Here is a 27,383-nt window from a genome sequence, read left to right as displayed (position 1 = left end):
AATATAACAGATCCATTCATTTTTTAAAACAAAAATATGGAACCCTGGTTCTGTGGGCTTTACTATTTAGAGTCAAAGAAGCAGAAAGAAGTGGCTGATTACAGCTGTTCCTGGCAATCTGGTGATATTGCTCCCAAATCGGCCCTTTTAAGATGCTAAGGATGATATTTAATAAAAACTAATTTTTAAAAGCACAGCTGAACTGGCATCAGAACAAGGGGTTGCTAGGAAATTAGAAACTCTGAGAAAATCTTGATCCAGACAGTAGAGTCACGTGAGAGCCAGGGACTAAAAGGGGGCATGGCCACATCTTGGTGGCCTGGCCCAGGTTTTATTGAGTTACTCAGGCACCAGAGACAGGTTGAGTGAGGAATGAAGGGGAGCCCCATCATATAAAACAAGACCACTGAAGGACAACACCTAGAGAAATGGTCCAGAGAAAGGGGACCTGCCCTTCAGAGGGAACCAGGAAACTTATGAGTCTCCGTCTTTACTCTGAGCAGAGCAAGAAAAAAAAAAATCCTTTGAGAAGTTCTAATAGCAAGCAAAAATCCATATTTGGGTAGCTCTAAAACCAAACATTTATCTAAGTACCTCCAAGCATCTGAAAAACAACAACAACAACAAAGCAGCACCTTATTTGAACTTAGACCTCAAAACCTTACCACAGATAGAGCTCTCAGAATTGAAGTTCACCAAACTCAGGAAGAAATAAGCCCCACAAGTGCAAATCAAGAGAAATCACCATCTGCAGAATCAGACCCACAGAGATCACAGGTATTGGAAGAATCAACACAGAATACATAAAATACTTCAAGAGAAAATGAGGTGATTAGATAGATGGTGAAGACATAATAGAAAGTACATCAAGCAGATTTGATAAGGAGCCCAAAAGCACTTCTAGAAATGAAAAACAGATGTGAATGCAGCAAAAAAAGGAGGTAGGAAATATAAAAATGGTTCAGAGGCATGCAGGACACAGTGAGTCGGTTAAACATATTATCAAACAGAGTTTCATGAATAGATAATAGAAACAGCATGGAAAAAACAAAGAGCTAATAACCATGAGTTTCAGAACTGATGAAGGCTATTCAATCTCAGACTCAGAAAACCCAAAGAAAATCAAATTACATAATAAACAGAAGACTTTAGATACATCTGAAATCATAGAATAGGAATCAGCAAATTATGGCCAATGAGCCCAATCCTGCCTGTACCCTAAATGAAGTTTTATGAGGACAGTCACACCATTTACTTATGGGTGGTCTATGGCTTCTTTCATGCTAGGCAGCAGAGTTAGGAAGTTGAAACAGAGACCTTATGACCTTCCAAGCTGAACATATTTATTATATGGGCCCGTATAAAACATGTGTGTCTCCCCTATTCTAGAAGATCAAAGAGAATTTTCAAATTTATGGCGATTCGCACTGCTAGAATTTTATCTCAGATTTCATGACCAGTGGTTTTCAGGGTTGGGCCCAGAATTAGAACCAGAAGCTTTAGCTTTAGCAGGAACTTGTTAAAAAGGCAACTTCTCTAGTGCTACCCGCTTTCTGAAGGGCTCTAACATTTGAGATATTGGGAAAATCAAGAATTTCTGATCTTGACTAATTTACAACCAGAGGTTGCCAACCATCGGTTGGTTTAAACAGTTTCCCATGACACTCTCCTGAGGAGCTTTTAAAAAAACATGATTGCCTGGTCTCACTCCCAAAGATTCCCACCTGGTAGGTGCAGAGTCGGGTCTGGGCATCGGCATTTTGAAAAAAGCTCCCCATATGAGTCCCGTCTTCACTCGGGTGAGACCCACCACATTACACATGGCTGCCTCCCTGGTTTTATTTTTAGTGAAATGGACATGGAGACAATCTGACAAATTCCTAAAACTTTGTCCATGTCGTGTGTAGTATTGTTGATTACGAAGACTAAATAAGAACAGTCTGGGCAGGACTGTGCTGCCAATTTATTTGCAACACCTAAAAAGCCAAAGTTAAGACATAACCTTCCCTTCCTGGTATGGTTTGAATCTGGATCATCCTTCTAAAAGTTCATGAGTTAAGTCATCAGCAATGTTCTGCTGTGAAAAGATTAGATTATGAGGACTCTGACCTCGTTGGTGGATTAATCCATCTGATGAATCAACCCACCTGATGGATTAATAATTTGAAAGGACGCACTGGGTGGTAACTGTAAGCAGGTGGGGCATGGCTGGAGGAAGTAGGTTACTGGGGGTGTGCCGTTGGGGGCTATATCTTGTCCCCGGCTCTTCATACTCTCTCTCTCTCCCTTCCTCCCTCTCTGCTTCTTGGCTGCCATGATCTGAGAAGTTTTACTCCTTCCCTACCATGTTCTGTCTCACCTCAGGCCCGGAGTGATGGAGTCGGGCAACCATGGACTGAATCTCTGAAACCATGAGCCCCCAATAAATTTTCCCTTCTCTAACTTGTTCTGCTCAGTGAAACCTGACTAACATACTTCCTTTCATATCCTTCCTGGAAGATGGACAATTATTGGTGAACTAACCAAATATCAAGTCATTGGAAGGGGTAGAGAAATGAGTTTTGTGAACAATCTGTGTCTTTTTAAACAATCCTGAGACAATGAAGGGTTTTGGTAATGCCTAACTACACCAACAAGGGATGATGGGACTGAGAAGGAGTTGAGATTTGATAGGGTAAGAAACCTCAGCCCCAAGAGTCTTCAACAGTGTAGGTGCAGGAGATGGAGGCGAGTGGGAGAGAATGTTCACACTAAAGTTCCTGCAGATGAGGAGGGCCAGAGGAGGAAGGCAGCCAGCCTCTTCTCGTTCATTCCTCATGACAATGACTTCTGGTAAAGGACATGCCTCTTCGTGATGTCAGTCTCATCTACAAGCACCCAAGCAGGAGTAATCCTCCTGGCAGAGAAGGTTACAACCCGAGAACCAGGTGACACCAAGTCATCGTTATCTTTCTGGCATTTAGGTGAAAGATGCTTCGGACCAAGCACTTCTCTGATAGATAATAGCAAAATCCAAGGAGAAAGGAAGAAGGGACCAAAAAAAAAGATCATGGTCAAGAGCAGTGGTTCTCAGACATCAGCATGCATTCGGTCCTTTCAGAAGACAAGAAGTTGCCATTTTTAACAAGTTCCCGAGTGATGCCAATGCAGCTGGTCCTTCTCAAACTGCAAACTAGCTCAGAAGTCACCTGGGGATCCTTTAATTCACTGATGCTGGTTCAGTTGATTTGGGTGGAATCTGAGATTTCTCAGTTCTAACAAGTTCCCAAGTGAAGTTGATGATGCTGATCCTCCAATAATAAAGAATGTAAAGCACGGCCCAAGATTCAGGAGCTAACAGAGGGTCTTCTCACGACATCCTACCACACTACATCCCACCGTGGTAGGATGGTACATCCAACCATCTCTAGTGGCCGGCAACAAAAGCATGCCACCGTGGACAAGAGGACATGCTCAAGGGGGATTCTCTACAGTTTCCTCAAGTGGATGGATTGGTTGCCATTCCCCAAGCTTGGAAAATTCCACTGACATCAAAAGGAATGCTGGAAGTTCATCAAGTTCTTCACCTAAAGTTTCAAAATAGCATAATGTTGAACCACCATGAAAACAAGTGGTTTTTATAATAGGAAAGCCCACAAAATGGCCACAGCAATTTGCATCTTCATGGTTTATAAGGCAAGAAGTCTTCAACTTGAGTTGAGAGAGAAGCAAAATAAACAGTTGGGGTTCTTTTACCACTCACCAAGATACTTATGCACTTAAAAGACTTATGCTAGAAACCACATTCTCATCTCCTCTGAGTTTTCACCCATTCCCTTGGGGCTTTATCTGGTGGACATTATTGTAATACCACTCTGAGTATTTGTTTAAAGCTCACCACACGTTTATGCAGACCAGACTTGGTTCCCCGTGGAAACCTTGAGTGAGGCAATTGAGAAAAATGATTGTCATGAGCAAATCTTGGGCAGCAGGAGGAATGAGAAGGTTGGAGAAAACTGGAACCAGAAGGCAGGCAGTGTCCAGGGTCAGGGAAGCCATAGGTCTCTACTTAGGGACTCCAGACCAGAAGACCAGGAACCCCAGTCCAGAACAGTGACCTGAGACAGGCGTTTAGTCTAAGGAAGAGTTAGGGACAGCTGTGGGGAGTTCAGGGTTTATGCAGTGACTACTCACTGGGTCAGGGTGGGGGAAATGGCCAGTGTGGGGGGCAGGGTAAGGAGAGAGCTGAAGGTGGGTAAGGAGCTGCCCTCTACCAGGCCTGGCCAGGAAGCAGCTGCATACTGGTTCTGCATGATACCAGGGAGGTCAGCTGTCAAGTGACCTGTCCCTGGGAGACTACTAAGTTCTGCCCTTGGCAGCTGCTCCAGGATTCTGTTCCCTGGGGCTGAAACCCAGACCATCGTGTTCATAAACCTGAGTTCCCCCAGACTTTCTCTCAAGCACTGTTACATCCTCAGGGCCATTGATGAAGAAGTTATGGGGAAGAAGACAGGAGCAGACTGGGGGTCTGCCACTGGGTAAGGTCAGGCAATAGACATCCTAGAGGTGTGACCACCGGGGACTGGGAATTCAGCCGTTGAGTTCATCTTGGGAAATGGAACACAAACTGACCAGCTTCAGTGTCTCAGCCTGGCTGAGCATGAGCATAATTCAGGAGAGCTTAAAAATAATTGCCCTGCTCTGGCCCCATGCCCAGAGGTTCTGACCTAATTGCTCTGCCGAGGGTCTCTGGCACTGATTCTTTGTAAACAATCTCCCGGTGATTCCAAGGCCCAGCCTAGGCCAGGTTCAGGAACCAGAGGAGGTAAAACACGCAGCCATTCCTGCATTTGTGTGCTTCTCTATCCCTTCCTGTTTTATGGAAAGGCCATCCTACGTCTAGAGTCTTTGAATTCTTATTCATACTATCTCTTAAAAAAATAATATCCCTTGGGATTTGTTATTACTTTTCCACTACATTGCTTTCAAACACTAATTTCTTTAAAGTCTTTTACTTCTTTAAGAACAACTCAGAGCAAATTATGCTAAGTGAAGCCAGCCAATCCCTAAAAAACAAATGCCAAATGACTTCTTTGATATAAGGAGAGTAACTAAGAACAGAGTAGGGACGAAGAGCATGAGAAGAAGATTAACATTAAACAGGGATGAGAGGTGGAAGGGAAAGGGAGAGAGAAGAGAAATTGCATGGAAATGGAAGGAGACCCTCAGGGTTATACAAAATTACATACAAGAGGAAGTGAGGGGAAAGGGGAAAAAATACAAGGGGGAGAACTGAATTACAGTAGATGGGGTAGAGAGAGAAGAGGGGAGGGGAGGGGAGAGGAGGGGACATAGTAGAGGATAGGAAAGGCAGCAGAATACAACAGACACAAGTATGGCAATATGTACATCAATGGAAGTGTAACTGATGTGATTCTGCAATCTGTATACGGGGTAAAAATGGGAGTTCATAACCCACTTGAATCAAAGTGTGAAATATGATATATCAAGAACTATGTAATGTTTTGAATAACCAACAATAAAAAAAATCACACACAAAAAAGAACAACTCAGCATTTGCTATATATGAAGCATTTTTCTCCAGTGGGGAGGCACAAGATTACAGGAGCAAGAGGAAGAAATGTTCACAATCCACTCAGAGATGCAAGTTGTCACCTTCCCATGGCAGTAGGGAACACGCAGCAGTGTCCCATTCCCATCCAAGACATCTCTCCTCTGTTGAAGGTGCATGTTTCCCAAGGAGACTGAGCTGTTTGGAAAAACCATGGGAAATGGGAAGGGTCTGAAACGTCTGCTTGGGGACCCAGGATTCAGAGTACCAAACCCCCTTCCCCACTTTTGTGGATAGCAGAATAATGGCCAAAGATGTCCACATCCTAACCCTGGGAAATTATGAACACGTTACAGGTAAATGGGACTTTGCATATTTGATTACATCAAGGATCTTGAACTAGGGAAAATTTCCAGGATAATCATGGTGAGTCCAACATAATTCCCAGGGTTTTTTTTTATAAGAAGGAGGCAGAGGGATCCTTGAGAGAGAAGACGGAAGGATGGTAGTAGTAGTTGGAGTGAAGCTCTTTAAAGGAGGAGGAAGAGGCCACAAGCAAAGGCATGAAGCGACCCTCTAGAAATCAGAAAAGGCAAAGAAACGCATTTTTCCCTAGAACCTACCAACACCTTACTTCTATCCAGATGAAACTGATCACAGTCTTCTGACTCCCAGAACTGTGAGTTAATATATTTGTGTTGTTTTCAGTGCAGAGTCTGTGATGACTTGTTACAGCAGCACTCAGAGTCTAATACACTCCCCCCCACACACACCAAGTCCACTGTGAACAAATGCCAAGAAGATGTGTGGTCATGTGCTTGGAAGGGTTTTATAAACTGAATAAGCGTCCTCACCCACTTCTCCTAGATTCTTCCCTGATAAACCAAGAATAATTTTAAAAGTCTTTAATCGGGGAGAGGTCATTGAATACATTTCATTATTTTTGCAAGTCTTAGTTTTATTCTTTGTAAAACAACAAAAGTCAGAGATGGGGTTTTACTGGATGCTATGGCTAAAAAATTGACTGTGACAAAAATAAGAGACCCAAAGGGAAGATGTGTATCTATGTGTCCTGATTGAATCAGAATGTTCATTACTTAATCCCTTATCCACAATGAATTTTTCTTGAAAATTGGATTGTGAATTTCTCTTTCCTTGATTCAATAAAATTTTCTTGAAAATTGAGTCAAAGGTTATCAACTTTCAGAATTTTTTAGTGTGTAGATTTAAAAATCTCCATAATACTTCCTCTGAAAGCTTTTTGAATGGTTAAAAATTGTTTCCAATTCCAATTTCCAAATTTTATAATGTGCAGATGATGAATTTTCATGAGTGACACATAATTTTCACCAACAATGGTTGGAAATACTCCCAACCATTTACTTTCAAAATGTTTTCTCCACAGCATGATTTACTCTTGAAAATAAGTAACTTTCTTACTCAATGTTAAAATCTCACCTTTACTTTTATAAATTATGAGAGTATTTTATTATATCAAAAATACAGACAAGCTGGTAAACTCCTGATAGCCTCACACCACAGTTAGTGTCTGTGAATTTGCAACACTAGTCCTGTCGTTGTAATAGAAATTGGATACCTGGTCTTTGAGTTGGACAAATCCATTTAAGTATTTTGCAACAGATAATCAGCAAACCTCTGTGGAGTACAAAATACCTTCAGGATGCCTTCCCCTTCCAGCATTCAGAATGCTGGAAATATTCTTGCACACATTAAAGTTTTTTGTGTTTGTTTTATTGTTTTATTTTATCTTGAAAGTTAACCTCATCACCCTCATCCTCTAAAAGTCTGTACCCTGTGGGGGCAACTTCTTCTTAATAATGGCTTAACTGTGAAAGGAGCAGTACTTTCAATTCACCTCTGGATCCTGAGATTCCATTTGTATTCTGGTCAAATTGTCTGCAATATCAGGGTTATACTAGAATCGCTTTTTCATGAAAGGTTGTTCTTATTTCAGAAGCCACTTGGCATTGGAAACATCTTCTCCAGGATCTTTCCTTTAGAGGTTTACAAGGAAAGTGGTCCTGGAGGTATTCCATAACTGAGCAGAATTAGCAGATTCCATAAGCTGAGACATGTGAGAAACATCTGTCCTTCAATCCAACTATATAGTGAACCTCCCACTGTCTGATTTCTCCTTATTTCTTCAAGTCTTCAGTGATGTTTTCAAGGCACTGTCTGACAGTATTTCCTGACAAAGGAATACATCTTATTTTAGTTACCAATTTGTATTCCATGCATTATTTTCCAATTGTTGTCACCACAATATGAACAACAAAGATTTCCTCCATAATTTGTAGCTTTTCCCATTTACTTTTTGGGGGGATTGAGTAGTACCTACATCCCTACTCCTTTTTATTTTTAATTTTGAGATAGGGTCTCATTAAGTTACCCAAGTTGGCCTCGAATTTGTGATCCTCCTGCCTAAGCCTCCCCCCAGGAGCTGGGATCACAGAAGTGTGCCACCACATACAGCTCCCATTCACCATTAAGGAAGAAATCTCAAGAGAGTCTTTCAAATGTTTCTTGTCAAATTCATTATGATTTCTGTAAAGCACTGGATTGAGTAATAGATGGTTCCAAACATTCAAATATTGTATATATTCCAAATGTTTTGCAAATAATGTTGGCTTTGCACAAGCCTTAGTTGATAACACAAGCTGCAATATGTATTCAACTTGAGATTCATTGTTATAATGTAAATTAATATTTCAAGCAGTTTTTTTTTTTTTGGTCATTTGAATTTGAGGGAGCACCTTGCTGCCAGACAGATTAGATCATCACTGTTTTGCCTCATAGTGTGGCCAAGAAAAAGCTTGCATCAGGAGAAGGTCAGCCCTGACATCTTCCTAAGGATTCACTGCTGCTTTCATTATTGGTATCATCTGAAACCAGCCCTCTCCTTACAGGTTCACTGAAAACCACATGTCCACTCCCCAGAGGTTGTTTTCATTCAACCAAGACACTACAAGCCACTTATCTAAATTCACCTGATCTGAAATTTTTCATAACTTTCTAAATGCAAATGAGTGGCTGCAGGGGCCACCATCAACCCCTGCATACTGGGGGTGGCCACTCTTCCTGGAATAACTCATGTGTTGGATGAGCCAGGAGACCATCTGACATGAGGACCAAATGCGGATACCAGTGTCATTCCATAGGTGGCTGTCAGCAACACTGAAGTTCTTCTTTTTCCTTGTAAAACAAGATATTCTAATGTAACTTTTCTGCTATCAGTGGATCACTTTGTATACCATTAAGTCTGGCTTTAGGAGACCACTATTTCTTACTCTGCCCACCTCTCTGATAAATAAATAGAAAAGTCCTAGTTATTCATTCCTCAAATGCAGACCAATCAGCTCTTCACCTAACCCATTTCTTCTCCTTCCTACCCCACAGTGACTAGATTTCTTAGTCTTTCTTGTGGCTTTGTAGGGCCATAAACTGAGTTCCAGTCAATGGAATGTGTCCCTCCCAGACCCAATCATGAAATCTTCCTTTGCCTTCTCCTTTTAACCACATCTGTTATGTGCATGTCAACGCCAAAAGCAAAACTGGAAGCCACATGTTGAAGGTGACGGAGCCACCATTTATTTAGGCCCCTGAATGTCCATGTGGAGCAGAACCCCGTTCTCACCCCTCTATCACTAATTGAACTGAGAAATAAATTCACATTGTGTGAAGCCACTAATATTTGGGGAGTCCATTTGTTAAAGCAGTTAACGTTACCCTTAACTAACAGACTTTCTTTATGAAAGACATTTTCACAGATATTTTGAGGACTGAAAAAATAAACAGACATATTCCTTATCTCAATAATGTAACTGATGGGTATGTGAATGATCACATTATCAATCAGTCCAGAGATTCAAGCACCATGAGGGCAGCTCAAATTAAGCACAATGGCAGTTTAAGCAAAGAGAACAATTGTTCTACATTGGCAATGAACTTTGGAGGAGAGAAGTCAGTAGACAGAAGTAAGCAGGAGACTTCTCCAAGCAAAGAGATATGAGCCCGCTGTTGGAACTAGAACCTTGAGTAGCAAGCTAAGGCACTAGAACTTCATCCTGTAGGCAGTCAAGAGCCAATGAGAAAACTTGCATGGGAAGATACAGTCCCAGTGGTACTTCATAGAGATCCTTGGCCAGAGGGAAGAAGGTGGACTGAGCACAATTTGACCTGTGTTGATGAGATTGATTTGGGAGAAGCCATAGTATTACATCTCATGTTGAAGGTCTAAAGCTCAAGCTACGGGGTTGGCTGATCTGCCTATTAAACCCAGCTCTTCTGTTTGTCAACAGTACTAATCTTGGATGAGCTTCTTAACTCAGTTCCTCCTTGTGCAAAAGGTGGATAATGTTAGAAGGTCCTTCGCATGATTGATGTGGGCAGTGAGATAATGCGTGTAAAGCACATGGCAGAGCGCCTGGTGAATAAACCCCACTGTGTTTACAACCATTATTGTCATTTATATTCCCAGTGTAAGACAATAAGGACCCCTGCTGGGTTTGTGGCTGTGATAACAAAAAGAGGGCTGAATGCAGGAGATAGGCAAGAAAGACAGATAAATTAAAAATAACTCCCAAGTTTGGTCTCAGTCGTTTCAAACATTCTTTTCCTGGGAAGATGGATTATGGTTTTGTGAAGGAAAACATATTAGCATTTTTAGATAAGCCAAGCTTGAGGTATGAGGGGGAAGCCAGAGACATTTGCAGACAAAGCTGAGGAAGGCAGGAGAGAGAGAGAGAGAGAGAGAGAGAGAGAGAGAGAGAGAGAGAGAGAGAGAGAGAGAGAGAGAGAGAATTTTAAGAAGTGGGATAAATCATGGCAAAAACAAACAAAAACATATATATCTATAAGATATATATGGGATATACACAAACACACGTATATATCAATCAATCTCGTGTGTGTGTGTGTGTGTGTGTGTGTGTGTGTGTGTGTGTCTCAAAGCAAGAAGAGCCCAGATGACACCAAGACCCAAGTACATATGAGATAAGACCCTCTCCCCTTCTTCTGAGATAAAAGAGAATATGAAGAAAAACAGAAAAAAAGATCTAGGGAAAAAAAAAAACTATGATGCATCAGATAAGAAGCTGAGGTTGCCTCCGTGGCTTGGCTTTTTCTGGAAAGATGTGGTGTGGGCATCTGGTGGAGATGGAGGTGGAGGCAGATGCTTCCTTTAATCTAATTTCATCTCCATACAATGTGGTTGAGGAGAGACAGAGAGACCTGTGGGAGGGCTACCCAAAGAGATGGCCCTGCCAGGGTGCTAGAACAAAGTTTCAGACTAATTTGAGCTTGAGCAACTCAACTTGGAAGCTCACGAGGCTGAGGACCTCCAGCCGGGATGGGTACCTCACCAGAAGGCACCAGCCACATGAGAATCTTCCTAATGAAGCGGAGCCTTGTTTATTTTTCCCTAGTGGAGGTAATTGCATGTGACATTTCTCTGAATCATTTATTTATGTTTTTTTTTTCTCCTTTTTCAGCATAAGAAATTAAACAGATGGGAAAAGCATACTTAAAGAGTTTTCTTATTACTCCTGGCAGTCTTTGGCTCCAGACAAGTGCCCAGTCTCTTTGCTTGGCTTGAATGATGCCTGGAAGTGTTTATGCTGCCTCCACAGAGGGTAAGCAAGGACCACATTTTCCCCATTTGTTCCCTTCATCAAAGTCTTCTTCCAAGCCTTAGAACAAAGATGTTTCTTGGAGCTCTGGACCCCACTCAGAAGCTTTTTGGTTGAATTTGATTCTTCTTGTTGACAACAGGAGTGCATAGAACATGCCTCCGTCCTCATATTCTGGCCAGAATCCAGAGCTCCTTGTTAGAATGTTGGACATAGATGAAAATGTCCATGATGGGGAGCCTGGCTGGAAACACGTGCATCCGGGAAAGCACTTATGGGAGGCAGAGGGAAGCCCAAGGGGGACGCCAGGGACACAGTACATGAGACCAGCATCTTCATGCATGAGGGACCCAGGGAGAGGGACCTGGGGGAAGGTCTAGGAAATCAGTAATCCATGCGATACCCAAGAGTATTCACCTTCTCCAAGGCCTAAGTCAGATGAAGCCCCCAAGATCGGTGACCCTTGAATATTGAACATTTGCTCTTCACTGGTTAAGGTGGAGTTTGTACCCAGAAGACAGAGTTAGGGAGGCAACAATAGAAGAAGGTAAATGGGAATGTATCTTGGGCAAGGAGACTTGGGGAAATCTGGGTCTGGCTAGGAGTTCAAGTGATATAAAGAATGGGGTACCAGTGGGTACTTCCCTATACCCCATCCTGCCATCTAACCGTGGAACTAGGGTTCCCCTTGCATTCTCCCAGTTTTATATCATCTTCTATCCGCTTTGAGAAGAGCAATAGAACATCAACCCCTGTTACCCCTCCACATTTGACCATTCCCTTTTCACACCCATATCTCAGCTCAGTGGAGTGCTCCTCATCCACATTTCCCACCGCTTAACCCACACAATATTAGGATCCCCCCTGCTTGTGTCTCTTGCTCTATCACTAACCTGCATACTCTTTGAAATCAAGGATTGTCTCTTGCTGGTGGGCTTTTCAAGAGGTTAGCCCAACCTTCAACTCCTGGTTCCATAACTCTTCATCATCCAGATGAGTAGGTGTATGAAGAAACGAAGGAACCTCCTTCCCCCCTTCACTCCCTCAGCCTCACTTGGAGGCTGCCATTCAACAGCACCCAACAGCATCCACTTGTTGGAGGCCTACTGTGCACCAGCCTGTATGCTTTGTCCTAGAGAGAGGAGAGTCGGGGCTTCCACATTGTGGGACAGACAGGAGAGCTCTAGTGGCTGTGTCCTGGTCTGCTGGTCTTGACCCGGGAGGCGCCAAGTGTTTGGCTGAAGGGTGGACATGGTCTCTTCAGCATGATGGTTCCCACTAGGGTCGTATCTTTGCAGTTGCTCCTTGGAGTTATTTGAAGCCCTCTCTTTCCCCACAGTTCTCAATGGGCCAGACCATTTTAGAAATTTGTGTGGCATTTCTGCCACAGCGATCCGGAGTGTGAAGAAGTTTGGCATCCCACAATCCCTGGGATGGTCCCCTGCAAAGACTCGTCATCCCACATCGTGTCTATTTTTCCAATATTCAACCAGAGCTTCACATAGGTAAAAATGCTGGTCTGTTACATATAAACACAAAGTATTTCTTGGAAGTTGTTTTTTTTAATGTTGAAATTTCCAGGAAATTTCATTAAAAGGATTTCCATTAAATTGAGGGAAGATTATTGTGTTTACCAAGAGCTGATCAACATTTGGGACACCAGCTACCGACAGCAGTGCCCCACAGTGTTTGAGTCACCAACACAACTGCCTTTGTATGTGTTCCTTTCCCAGAGAGGCTGCATAGTGGCCCAAATATCCAACTTGGTCGTGCTGTTTTCTACCACACTTCTACCTAGGCATTCCATGGAAGCGCATTGTTCTTAATTATACATTAATTTCTACTTATTTTTACGTCACAGAATTATGTTGACCTTTAAAATAATAATGTATATAGGGAGATTACATGATTAGTTTTTGTGAAGGGCTGAATGTGTACACTAAAAAGGAGATGTTGAAGTTTCTACTCACCCACCACTCCCTCAGAACTTAATTATTTGAACCTAAGGTCTTTACAGAGGTAACCAAAATAAAATGAAGTCATTATGGTGGCCCCAAATGCAAATGCAAATGGTCCTTTGGCAATCCAAGGGCAGGGGCCTGACACAAAATTCTCCCCACAGCACTCAGAAAAAAATCAACCCTGCCCACACCTTGAATTTGGACATCTGGCCTCCAGGACTGTGGGCCCATACATTTGTGTTGTACAGGACACCTAGTCTGGGGTACTTTCTTATGACACCCCTAGCAAACTAATATGATTTTATTCCAGAAAAGTAAGGGGTTGTGCAATCTGTTGCAAAAGAGGACTTTGGGTATGATGTGATTGAGAACAACTGCTCAATTCATACACTCCACAGAGCTGTTGAAAAAGGCCTTGACAGCAATAATAATGCAAAAATTAGTCTTGGTTTGGCAAAGGCAACACCGTAATGCGTAATTTCGGTGTCAGAAATAATCAGAGTATTAAATATCTAGCAAAAAAATAAAAAGAAAAGGAAAGTAAACCTCTAACTCTGGAGGCTTCCTGAACTTGAGAGGGATTGACCACAAGTAATTAAAGTAACAAAGAAAGAAAGAAAACCTATTTCAGACTTGGAGAAAACTCTCAGAACTTGTCTTGCTATAGATAAATTGCTCCACTTTGTATGGATTTTTTGCTGTTTTTGAAGCACTCCATGTGCTTTATCCTGTTTAACTCTTGCAATCATCCCAAGGGGTAGGCAGGGTAAAGAAAATGATCCTCACTTTATAAAAGAGAACTCTGTGGCTGTTAGAGTGATTTGCCCAAGGTCAAGCAATTAACTTATTATTTATTAACCTAAAATTTATTTGGGTTGCAAGAAATAACCACGAATGTAAACTAAAACAATTTGGTAGTACATATTCCCCAAGAAGGCAGCCACTGGCCTTAGGAGGCCCAGAGCCATAGCTCCTCTAAGTCTCTCCCCTTCAGGGAATATAGGATCTTCATCCATCTGGCTGCTGTGAAGAGGACTCCGCAGCCAACCTCCAACATCTGATTTCCCCATCCAATTTCAAACCCCAAGATGAGAGAATCTGATTGGTCGATCAGGTGTCCAACCCTCTGCCAACCCAGCACGGCCAGGGCAGGTCATATAATATCAGGAAGACCTGTGGGGTCTTGATCTTATGGATTTGTGGGTAGTTTCTAGAGAAGGGAAACCATCATGCAGCTGAACAAGTCCCCAGAAGACCCACTCTCAGCCTCCCCGACACTCTAACCTTGGGTGCACCCAGATATGCCTCTGAGGAACACAGTAGAGAGAACAGGCACAAGTGGATTCACCTGCTGCCCAGGAGAAATGGCTAACGGCATGTCCGGCTGACAGTCCACAGACAGCCTAGCAGTCCACCTAATGGACTCCTTTCCTTCCTGGGCTCACAAAAGAACTCCACATCGTTTCCTCCTTTAGATCTGACTTGGCATGTGAGCACAAGTTTTGAGAATCACTTCCAGGTCTGATGCCCTTTGTTCTTCCCCCTTCACAGACTTCATGCAGATCGTGCACATGATGTGGCACTTTCTGTTATTGAATACAGAAAGAAAAAAAAAATAGCCTGGAAGGAGGCTGGATCCCTGAATCACTTCTTGGAGGAGAGAACAGGAATACAGGGATTCAGGAGGAAAAGCTGATTCATCCTTGGTTTGGTTTTTTGTGGGTTTATTTTGTAGCTTGTGTCACCTTAACTAGTGCAGAGGATAATGCTAAAGGCAGACTTTCAGAATGCTCCCAAGCTCCAAGAGGTGATTGTTCCTCCTTTCAGGCTAACAGTCACCTCTTCCCTGCTGGTCACTTGGGGACTCCACCATTCTATATTCTGTAAAGGAGTCGGGGAGAAGGGAAGAAGAAAGCATTTTAGATGGGAGTCAAGAGACGGAGCTGCACACCTCACTTGGTGACTCTGCATCTTTTGCTGGTGGTGATTCCCTTCTCTCTGTGAACCACAAGAAGGAGCTCCGGGCAGCCAGGTCCCCACTGCATGAAGCTGCCCCTCCACCCCCAGGGCTGCCTGGAGCTGGGGAAAATCCCTGACCTAAAGAGCTTCTCTCTTCTGGAAAGTTGGAATTTGAATGAGAGCAACACCGACCACCAAGGAGAACTAGCTACGTTAATAGCACATTTCCACAGGGAATCTTTATTGACTCCTGAGGTTGATTTCACTAAGGCAGCCCAGTTATTTATCTCTGTTGAGTTGTTCAAACTCTTCTCTGAAATACATGATTTACCAAGTCATCTTCAATTAAATTCCCTTATTCTTAAACTTAAGATTTTTAATGCAACCAAAAGAACTCTATTTAATGAAGACAATAGTTCCAAAAGAGAGGATTTCTTATCTCCTGAAAGGAGGGTTGTTTTCAACCATTCATTCATTCATCGAGAGAATACTTACTGAATTCCTACCATGTGCTGTCCATGTATCCTGCGCTGGATATTGAGGATTTGATGATGACTCTAGGATTTGTCCTTCATGCTTACAGCCTCATGGAGAGAGGGGCATTAGTCAGATCATCTTACTCATTAACATGAAATTTTGTTTTGTTTTGGCACCTGGGATTGATCCCAGAAGGGCTCAACCATTGATCCACAACCCCAGCCCTTTTTACTTATCTTGCTAAGTTCCTTAGGGACTTGCTAAATTGTTTAGGCTGGCTTTAAACTTGTGATCCTCCTGCTTCAGCCTCCCAAGCCGGTGGGATTACAGGTGTGCACCACACGCATGGCATTAACTTGCAATTTCAAGTGACATGAGAGCTCTGAAGGAAAGGTTTAGTTCTATGAAAAAGCATCGCAAAGGCTAGAACTGAGACTTGGAGAGTTGAAGAAATGGTGCTTGTGCTAAGTCCTGAATGCTGAAGAGGCCTTAACTTGTAGGGAGCCACGTGTCTATAGATATTTACAGAACTTTGTGATGTGCTTAAGTAAAAGCACCCAGGAGATACCATGGGAGCCAAAAGGAAATATTTTAATTTCTCGGAAGGGAAAGGAAAAGCCATTTAAAAGAAGGTGGGATTTCAGCTGAATTCTAAAGGATAAAAGGAAGTTTGCAAAGAAGGAGGAAGGACATGCCAGAGGGGGAAAGCATGTGCAGAATCATGAAGGCATCAAAGGATCAGAACAAATAGCTGTGTGTGGCTGTGGCTTAGGAGAAGGACATTTGTGAGAGAAATGGCCAGGGTGGGAGCTGGAGGGCCGGGTCATAAAGGGCTCATACAGGTCCAGCTAACAGGGCAGGATGTGATCCTGGGGGCAACCCGCTGCCCCAGGAAGGGGACCACAGGAAAGCCTGGCCGTAAGATTTGTGCTCCAGATGTTCCCTTTAGGGTTTGTGAAGAACAGACTCCACCTGGAGGAGAGAATCGGAGTCAAGGGGGCAATCAGGAGACATGATTAACAGCTGCATTAACAGCTGTGACCTACTAAGTGACCTGCCATCATTTGAGCATTCTCAGGAGGAAGAATGGTTTAAATCATCTCTCCAAAGCCCTCCTCTCTTACCTGGCTCATTGCCATCATCTTGGTTGGCCTCAGGGGTCTCGAGGGTGGCCCCATGTGTCTCCTAACTGGTCTCTTGCTGTAGCCTGTCCCTTTAAAACCTTTCCCACATTGCCAGTTGGTTCTGTACCAGAGACTGGCAGCTGATCACCCCTCTCTGACGGACCACTAGCCTCCCTCTCTAGACTCATTAAGTGACCCTGAGGATCAGGGAAGCTGATGGAAACCCCAGGCCAAGGGTCAGAGGAGGTGAGAAGAGTTGTCGCAGCTCAAGCAGGTAGGCAGCATCAAAAAGGGTCCATTTCCCCATTCTTCTGCCATTTGTTCTGCCTCAGAGGATTTGGGAGAATGATCTAAAGTCATGGATTCAAATGGTAAGCTCATCCCTCGCAGACACTCTCAGAAATATTGTTGACTCTGGGCACTTATCACAACCCCATAGCCACAGTCAATTAGACCACGTGCCCCAAACCAGGCAACTCCCGAAACCCGGTATCTCAAGAACTGGACCAAAGTTTAGTCACATAATATTGAAAAATGTCAGTACTACTCTTTTCTGAACCACAGTAAATAACTGACCTCTCTTAATTTTACATATGTACCCTATACAATTAAAAAAAAAAAAACAACTTTGGCCTCTGGAACCATTTATCTAAACTAGAATTTAGTGTAAGACCCTGTATGAATGATACGGTTATTTCAATTGACCCTATCTCCTGAGTTTGAAAGGCACTGTAGAAATAGGGCGACGTGATTAGCAGGAAGGACAGGAAATGAAGTTAGAAATGTTTCTTGGGCTTGACACACACAAGACACCAGAACTTGGCCCAGCTGGTGTACTCCATGCACCAAGAAGCCCTAGAAGGGGCCCAGGGAAAATCGCCCTCCAGTCCCTCAGGGTCCAGAGGAGCAAACTCTCATGGGTTAAATGGGACAAAAGGCATACATATTTATTAACATGCAAAAGGGGAAAATGTCATAGCACTGGGAGCAGAGTAGGGGATCACAGGAGGCAGAGTACCCACCTTCTTAACAATATCAGAAACTAATATGCCCCCCCTTATATAGGGGAGAATGGGGACATTTCAGAGGGCTTGTAAATGACCCTTAGGAGAATAAACGGCCATAGTTGTAGAGGCAGACTCTTTGGGATTTGAATGAGCCAAGGGGCAGGCATTGTCTTGGGAGTCTGTCCTGGGGTGGCTGTGTTCCTGTCTTCTCAAGATGGAGCATGGATGTCAGGGTGGGAATGGAGCATGTGTGGTCCCTTCTGCAGTCTGGGAAGATAAGGGAACTCCGGAGTCTCTCTTTACACTAAAGTGGACAAAAGCAGTCTAAGCATTTGTTAGGGCCAAATGCTGGGCACGCCAAAACATGTCGTATTTGGGGGTACCCTTCTTTAAGCCCAATGGTAACTTTCAAACAGAAGAGAGACTCAACTACTTTTATGCCATGGGAAGGCTTCTTTGGCCACAGGGGTCAGGAAAGATGACAGCAAAACTCCTCCAAAGGGTGATCAGTCTCCTGACGACTGGGCCGGATACCCCAGGAGTGTTAAAATACAGGTTCCCAGGCCATTCCCCGGCTCCAAAGTCAGGAATTCTGGGAAAGGGGCATCTACAGTTTTAACCACTTTCCAGATTTAATGTACACTGACATTAGGCCAAAACTCTTGTAACCAAATTTTATCTACTTGAGCTGTTTCAGATGGTAGATAGTAAAAGGACTAAGTCTTGGGACAAGTTTCTGCAAATTACCAACATCGAGGCTGGGTAGCAGTTGGGGACACATCTGCCAGACCTGGAGCTAAGAACATTTTTTATAAACTCTGGGGAAGGAAAACCTAAGTTGTTTACATTGAACCTACATTAGCTATAGATAAGAGGGGCAGGAACACCCCAAGCAGGGGAAGCTTTGGGACCAGTGGGAAGTCCCTAGGAGAAGTAACTTGTGGCTTCTGAATTGGTTGAGGGCAGCAGTCTGAAAAGCTTATATGGAATCTGGTACCATGTCCCTAGTGGTTTGCCGTGATGGGTTTAAGATCAGCGTCGACATCTATCTGGGAACGTGAAGCAGTGTTGTGTTTCATTTTGTTTTACCCGGAAGCTGTTAACATATTAACTTCCCGATGTCTTCCTCCTTCCATCCGCCAATGCTTGCAACTAAATTTAGGAATCTCAGATTTTTTTTTTAATTGCTGAAATTCAAGACCCAGCAGATTAGCAGGAAGAGAAACTAAAAATATGGAAATTGGTTATTTGCAGAGATCTTCTCCAAATAGAGACAGAGTGCACTAGAATGGTAGGGAAGGAAATTTGAGGGCTGAACGAGTGGGAGGGAGTGGATCTAGACTGGAGTGAGTGATTTCACGAGAAGGGAGGCACAGAGACGGCAGAGGGTGGCGGCCGACGGCACCACTGACAGGAAAGAGGAGGGCAGGAGTAAAGGCAATGTTCAGGGAGAGAATATATGTTTGGATTTGGCCACTTTGAAGCTGAGGTGTGACAGGACAGCCTAGTGGGCATGTGGAATGATATGTCATTACAAATCTCTATGTGGCAGTGCACATCTATGACAGACCTGCTTATTTGAAAACCTCAAGACGCTAATGAGGCTCAGGCCAGGGGCCAGGTCCTCTGGGAGTCTATTAGCTTTCTCTGCTCCTGGCCAGAGACGACGCCCATCACCCAACAACCAACTACAGATTAGGCCATTAGTCACACAAAGGAAGGAAGCTCTGGGGAGGGTACTAATGGATCCAGACTCACTACCTAAGAATCAATTCCAGGTCCTGTTCCACCGCAGCTACCCCAAAACAGCATTTTCCAGAGCCACCCCATTATTATCACTCTTGTACTCTGGTGGGTGTCTCCATGCCTGTCCTTGTTGGGATCACTCACCAGTAGTTGACTTTCAAAGGCAGTTTCAAAATCCTCACAGCTGCATTCTAAACCCAGCCAATTAGATCTGCCTGCAAAGCCAGTTGGGGCCAAAACCTGGGAATAATTTCAAGGACACCTTTTAAGACCAAAAGGCAGCCTTTTAGCATTGACAGTTTCTGTAGATCCAAGTCTCCCAGAGCCTTTCATCTGCACATGAGCAGATGCAGGACTGGGGAGGGGCCGGAGGGCTGAGGGGAGCTCAGGTTTTCTAAAACACACACATTTTCTTGTTTAGCTTCTAGTCTGCCCGGGAGGGTCATCTGGGGAACATCACTGCCGGAAACGCATCTAGAGGTTTTCAATTAAAATAAATTGCCTCAATCTTTGCAAATTGTACAAGAACTGCCAGTGTCATGCTAGGGCCACAAACTGTTCACTCTTGAGCGAGCTCCAGGCTGGAATCGTTCAGAGGGAACAGATGGGGAGAGAAATCCCTTCAAGGCTCACAGCTGCCCCCTTTGACCTTCTGAAGGAAGCCACAATGCCTGGTCTTCCCAAGCCCCAGGAAACTCAGCAGAAGCTGGAGGAAAACAATCCTGGGAACAGTCCCCAGACCTGCAGGAGGCCTTCCCTCTGCCTTAGGGGAGCCAGCTCCTGAGACTGAGGTCTTTACATACACACCCCCTCCCCTCCCATCCACCAAGTTCCACTCCTCTGGAGGACAGCACCCCCCAGGGCCAAGCCCACCCCCCCCCCCAGGCCTCCATTTCTGCTAAGGGTTCTTAGGCACACAGGAAGAGGTTGTGTTGACCTTGTTTCCCCATGCTGGATCATAAATCATGGACAGTGTGCTTCTTTTTAGAATTCTTCTAGCTCTAGACCCCCCCAAGAGAATGAGAAGAAAGTGCAAGGTTTAGTGAGAAGCACTTGTGTCATTTACAGAGTTTTGAGGACGTGATTACTTAAGGCAACTCAGGATGATTCATATTGACATACGCGTCTGCCTCTAGGGCCACCATAACCCACTACCACAGGGCAGCTTAAATGACCAAACACTATTATTTCACAATTCTACAGACTGGGAAGTCCAAGATCAAGGGTCAGCAGGTGGGTTTCATCCTGAGACCGCTCTCCGTGGCTAATAGAGGGCACCTTCTGGTAATTATACGCCATCATCCTTTTATGTTTATATCCTAAGCTCTTCCTAGAGGGACGCCAGTCAGACTGGATTCGAGCACACTTTAACTGCCTTGTTTCACCCGAGTCATCTCTTTAAAGATGCTGCTTCTGAGTGCTGTCCCATTCTGAGGCACAATGGGTTAATACTTTGACGTATGAATTTGGAGGGAAACACAATGCAGCCCTTACAGTCGTACAGCATGTCCCCAACCAAAGTCCAACCCCTCCTACTCCTGGCCTGCTTATCAGTCTGCCCCTTATCGCATTTCTCACAAGCTGCAGTGGGTTGGAGACCAGAGAAAGTCTAATAAAGGCAGTTGCTTCTGATTCACAGTTTGGGTAGAAAGCTCCTTGGAGGGCAGCACTGGAAGTGAGCAGCTGGTGATCTCACCTATTTGGAGTCCCGTCTCCCTTGTTCACAGGGGTCCCAAACACACCTTTCCCTCCAAGTGCACCCTGGCTACTCTGGTTTGTAGCTATGGCCTCCAGACTTTAAAGGAGGATCTTTCACAGAGGATTCACACATATGCCAGGCAACAGATGTCACTTAGTGCCTGCGGTGTCCGGTTACTGGAGGGCCACCACATACTCCTTCCAGGTTGGCTCTGAACACTTGTGATTTCTTCTGATAGAGGAGGCCACCTGGAAGGCCCTGTGGACAAAGGCCGAGGCACCAACCAGCACCTGTTAGAGGCTTCATGCAGGTTTTTGAAGAGAATGATCTCAGTCTTTACAATGGATAAGAAAAATAATTCACAAAATCTACTCTAAAAAGAAAAAAAAAAACAACTACATCTATCTGGAACAGAGGAACAGAAGCACTGCAGTTGGTGGCAAGTACTGCAAGCTGGGCAATGTGTGGTACAGGCTATGAAACAGAACCAAAGGGTTCACTTCTTTTCGAGAGAGTGCAAAGCCAATGAGCCCACAGAAGATAAAAGAATGGAGATTTGTTTACCTGAGATGGGTAAGAAGACCACTGCACTTACCTGCAAGGTGATGCTCTCCCTGAATAAAGCCAGCATGGGTGTTTTATTCTGGGAGCCTAAACATTCACTTTAAGACCATGAACCCCTCCTGAGCATGCTGTTTAGAATGTATATTTCTGAGCATGCTCAGTTCAGGATTACATTTCAAGAATGAAAGACGTCAGACACATTCCTGGGCATGCAGAGCTGAAGATCACACAGCACATAATAAGTGGTAAAATAGCAAACAGGCAGGCCTGACCACTCTGGGCATGCTCAGTTCAAGGTCATGAAGATGACAGACATAAATGTTTCTGAGCATGCTCAGTTCAATGATATAATAAGCCAAGCTTTCTCTAGGAACCTAAAAGGAAAACTTAAAGAGTAGCTTTGTGATCTTAGAGATTATGGCTGATTTTTCATAAGTTTCTCCAAAAAGTTTTAGCTAAAACAAATGAAAGGACATTTTGAAGGTGGAATAATGTAAGAATTTGCCCCTAAAGGTGTCTGTCTCGTTGATCAACAGTTAGAGGATGGTGAGGCCAGAGGCTTGGATGAGGAAGATTTGGGAAGGTGGTGATTGAGCTGAGCCTGAGTGCAGGTGGATCTCAGGAGTAGAGGACTCAGCCCGTTCAAGGACCAGAGTCAGGTTTGAGCCAGGTGTGCTCAGGGCTCAGAGAGTGAGGCCCAAACCCTGTGCTGACCCAAGCAAAGGCAAGTTTTCTAGACACAGATGTGGGGATGCTCAAGGCAATTAGTTCCTGTGGCCGAAAAGCCCCACAGACAGACAGCGCGAGAGGCCAGCCTGTTCTCAGACTCAGCACCTCTTCTGCATCTGAACCAAAGCCCTGCTCTGCATCTTGGCAGGCCCCAAACTCACTCTCCACTGTCAGCATTATTGCTTTCCAGGAATCTCCTGTTTTTCAAAGTATTTTTGCCAAGATGTGATGTTTTGCAAGCCCCAAGGCCCATCTCCCTCCTCCTCTGTCAAACTGATGAAACCATTCATCTTCCAGCCCCAAGCAGTCTCGCCCCACCCCACCCTCACTCCCCAACTCACCCCAGGCTCTGGCTGAGACCCAGGAGTCTCAGAGGCAGAAGACAGGCCCGTCTGTCTGTACCAGAACTGGCGACACGGAGGGGCTGCGGTATTCGCACTGCCCGGCAGAGACGACGGCACGCGTTGGCAGACACTCCCAAGGGGCATAAATATTTTCACAGCAGCTCCTGCATTTTGGCAAGAGACAGGGCAGGATCATTTCTGAATATATTTTGACATGAATTAAGGGCAAGGGGCCCTTTCTAAAATATTTGCTTGAGGGCCATAATTTAAAGCTGTTCCTCAACTCAGTGACTCCTGCCTCACATAAATTAATCTATACAGTAAATATTTACTCAAATTCCCACTTATTCATCCAAAGGGAATATAGGTTGATCATAAAGAAAGTGCTTCAAGCCTGTGGTCGCCAGTACCTGGGAATCATTTTAACTTGGCCTTACAAGTAAATAGTGATGCTTTACCAATCCACTACCATACTACATCAACCCAAGCAAAAACCTTTTAAGGCTGAAAGATATGTTACTAAGATATATAAAGTTATGGGAAAGTCATGCTCTAAAAGTTTTTTATGCATTAATACACAAAATCTGAAAGACACTTCCATTTTGCCAGAGGCAAAAAAAAAAAAAAATTCAAAATCGAACATTAAAACTCCATGTCACTCTGGATGCTCAACTTGTGGGACCCCATGGAAATATCACTCCACCCTGAACACTGTGGTGACAATCCCAGGTCTAAGGACTAAAGCCTGTCCAACCCCAGGCTTTCTTGCAGCGTGTAGCTGTCTGCTGGTTCAGGACTTCGTTTCCCTCACCTTTGCATCACAGAGCATTGCCGGCCACCACTGGAGCTCATGGTGAGTAACCATGCCAAGACATTACCCTGGATCTCCCTGGAAGTATAGTCAGGGCCTAGGAAAGAGAGAGGGTAGACAGGTTGCTCTGCCTTTGCTCTAGTTTAGCCAGCCCTGGGCTTACAGCCTCCCCCACAGCTGGCATGCAGCATTGGGGAAATAGAAAAGTCATTCAGTAAGAAAACTCTTAGGAGCTCAGAGGGCAGCATCACTGCCACAAGACCTAGATGGCACCGTAATGGTTTTCAGAAAATCTGTCCCTTGCGGCTGATGCGTGGAATTGTGTGAGGACTGTAGAGCCATTCCATGTCAAAGACAGGAAGGAATGTTAAAGGTGATATGAATCTGGAGCTTTAGAAAGTCAGTTCTGTTTTATTCTAGAAACCATCTTCAAACAGAATCTTCCATGTAAATTTGACACCTAGAGCACACAAGCAGGAGACCTGTTTGCCTCTCCCCACCCCCAGACACCTCCTGGCATCATAAGGCAAGTTAGACTGACACCTCTCACCTGTCCCCATGGCCTGCTTCCCAGCTGTCACTGAAGTGCCAGTCACTTCACAGGGCGAAGTCACACAGCCTTCTAACCTGGGGCTCCATGGATGCCACAGTGGCTTCTGATGAAGTCTCATGGTGATACCAGACGAGGACTCAAAACACACACCTGCCTCAGATTCAAAGGATCTGGGTGATCCCATCTTCACGTTGCCCCTGCCACACCCCCATCAGCCCTCTTGCCAGAAATCTCTTGGCAAAGTAACCTCCCACTATTGGTGGGAGGCACCAATAGTGCAATAAAAGCCACACCTGATTTCTTCTTTTCCGGTAGCTTATGACGAAGTCCCTGGGTGTGGAGAGCACAGCAGCTGGGATGCAGGAGTAGGAGGAGCTCCGTGAGACCATGAGTGCTCTCAGTCTGTGCCCCGGCAGGTGAATGGAAACTATTATGTGCCCTCTTCCACCCCACCTCCTGGTACCCTCGGTCAGACTGCTTGTTCCTCAATATATCAGTTCAACAATCTATACTGAGTACCAACTGTGGTACTATCACTGTGTGAGGCACTAGGGACAGAGTAAGAAATAGATGACAAAGTCCCTCACACCTAGAGTTCACATGGGAAATAACTAAACAAGTAAGCAAATAATAAAATCACATCTCACGAAGATCACAGTGAGGGAAAACAACAGTTTCTTGATGGGGAAAAACTGACTTCCTTCGTATGATTTCAGGCTCATACCTACCCTCCCTTAAATCCAGAGATTGCCAAACTTCTGATACGCTCCTGAAAACTGGGCCGTTCAGCCTAGTCACTTCCACTGCCAATACCAGAGAGCTGTAGTCCATGACCAAGAGGGGCCCCTGGTCAAACCTACCCAGCTGTAGGGATGGGACATAAGAGAATGGCAGACCTTCCCAGAGGAAGTGCTTCCCTAGGAAACAGGAAGTACCTAGGGAAACAGGAAGTAAAGAAACCATAGACCTTACAGAACCATGGCTCCCCCAGGCAAAGGAATGTCCTCAGCTGGTAAAAGGTTGACTCTCCAATCTCCTGAGTCCTAACCAAACAAATCAGGGAAGAGATGATAAAAGGGATGAGCAGAAGGGCTTGCTCATGGCAGTCTCCACTGAATGGATTGAGGGGAAACCATGGTGAAGGGGGTTTTGAGATCAAGACAAAGGAAAATGGAAACCTTAGATAGAGCCCAGTAACTAACAAATAGCCTCATCCCGGTACAACACCGACCATAAAAACAACACGGGTCACTTTTCGCCTTTCAGAGAAGTTTGCAGGAGGGTAGGGTCCCTATCTGAAATGTTTGCTGAAGGAGAAGGGACACAAATGCAAATATTTGAGGCCTCAAATTGATTCACACTACTACTCAAAGATGCCAAGAACTATTCTTTATTTTCTTCATAAGTTCATCTGATATTCACATGAGACCCCCAGGCTGCTGGGCAATAGGAGCAAGTAAGACCGGTCAATGAACAATAGTTCAGACTTTGCCAATTTAAACCGTCTCCTTTTAATTTAAACATTCAGTTGATTTATTCAAAGCTCATTTATTCCCTTTAGGGTAGCTCAGATCCTAATAGTCTCTTTAGAACAGCTCAAATTTCTGGTCCTTTGCTGCCTTGCTACTTTTCAATATGGCAGCCAAGTACTTGAAGGAAAGGTAAGAAATTCATGATTTTTAAAGAGCCAGTGGAATAGGGGTGTAGCTCCATGTTAGAGCACTTGCCTAGCACGCATGAGGTGCTGGGTTCAATCTCCAGTACTGCAAAAAAAGAAAGGGCAGGAAAAGGCACTCCCGAGCCCCCTACTGGAAAGCTCCCTGGGCATATTTTTCCTTAACTGTACTTTCTGCCCCCTCCTGGGCATCTAATGGCTGAACTGATGTTGAAGACAGCTGAGAAGGGCTGACCCACTGAGTTTCTGTGTCGTACCCAAGCTGGTGCTGGGACAGCCTGGTGGAACAGTCTCCTCTCGAGTCCCCAACTGTGTTCCCTCAGTTTTCCCAACAGTTTCCCACCACCACCACCATCAGCTTTGGGATCATGACCCTAAGAAGGGATATTGGTCCTGAAGTTGGGTCTCTTGCCTCCCACATTCCTGTCCACACACTGCCAATCTTCCCACGCCATTTTGGAAGTATCCAAGAACACAGTTTCTTCCAGGGGTCTGAGGCCCTCCTTTACTAATTCTGGGGAAGTATGACCCTAGCTTTGATGTCTTGAGTTTCCCTGCTGACTTGAGTGTTTCTGTTGGCACCCTGGGACAGACATGTCTGATCCAGATCCCTGATCCCACCTGGATATTTTTCCTTATCTGCACCCACAGTTCCAGGTCCAGTTCTGGTATCTTGCCTTTGCCCCAGAGTAACGAGCCTCAAGGATACTTGTCATTAGTTGAAGTCCATTTCTTCCATAATTAAGAACAAATTTAGGAATTCAACCCTCTAGCCTTGGATTTTATTATGTTCAAGAATTTTTAAAGCCCTCTTCTTCTCCTCCAAGTCTGGATTTCAAGGCTTGGAGCAAAGTTCTGTTCTATTCCATTCTATGCTAGTCTATGATCCTTGCTGCAAAATTCTATTTTGGTTATGAGAAATTTCCTTTCCCTTTGCATCCTGACATAACAACTGCAATTCTTTCCCAGCCTTCCCCTGAAGAGCAACAGATGGCTCCAATTGCAGAAGAGGAACTGGGAGGAAGTTCTGCCCACAAAAATGCCAAGGCAAAGGGACATTAGTAGCTTGCGTAAGAAAACAAACAAACAAAAATTTAACTATCCCCAATTCATAAACCCATTACTGAGAATCAGTCAAATTGATTGAGAATCATCCTCCGCCTATGTACTTCTTGTTCTCAGAAGAGTCACAAAAATACTTGAGTGGGTAAGAATGATGGGTCCGCTTGAGGCCCCAAACCTTTCTGTCTCTTGTCTTTGCTGGATACTCACTAATCCTTTTTCTCTGGCTCCTCTGACTCTCGGTAAGACACTGCAGCAGACATATTGCCATCAACAGGCTCCCACAACAAAGAAAACCAGGCACTTCTGCTGTGACCTGCTCTCAGGGACAAGTTGATCTCTTTGCAAGGTCAGAGATGGACAGATGAGGTTGACGTCATGTTTCTGCAACATTACCAACTTAGGGCTGGTCTCTTTTTCCACTTAACAAGGACAGAACTATTGTTATTTTCAGTGATGTCCTGCGTTTATGT

At 44.4% G+C, this 27,383-nt stretch overlaps 1 long non-coding RNA gene across 1 annotated transcript in view; it reads right to left on the bottom strand.

The window, feature by feature from the left end:
• The window catches only part of LOC144375909 (uncharacterized), a 41,425-nt gene extending 14,141 nt beyond the window's left edge, over positions 1-27,284 (bottom strand). Inside the window, exons 1-3 of the long non-coding RNA XR_013435759.1 lie at positions 27,121-27,284; positions 23,621-23,717; positions 22,807-22,973 (exon numbers count right to left, since the gene is read on the bottom strand). This is a non-coding gene — a long non-coding RNA (uncharacterized LOC144375909). The remainder of the gene's footprint in view (positions 1-22,806; positions 22,974-23,620; positions 23,718-27,120) is intronic.
• Between the last annotated feature and the right edge of the window lie 99 nt (positions 27,285-27,383).

Source organism: Ictidomys tridecemlineatus, chromosome 3, assembly GCF_052094955.1.
Source record: "Ictidomys tridecemlineatus isolate mIctTri1 chromosome 3, mIctTri1.hap1, whole genome shotgun sequence".
Classification (NCBI taxonomy): domain Eukaryota; kingdom Metazoa; phylum Chordata; class Mammalia; order Rodentia; family Sciuridae; genus Ictidomys; species Ictidomys tridecemlineatus.
This window is presented reverse-complemented; position numbering and strand designations above follow the sequence as displayed.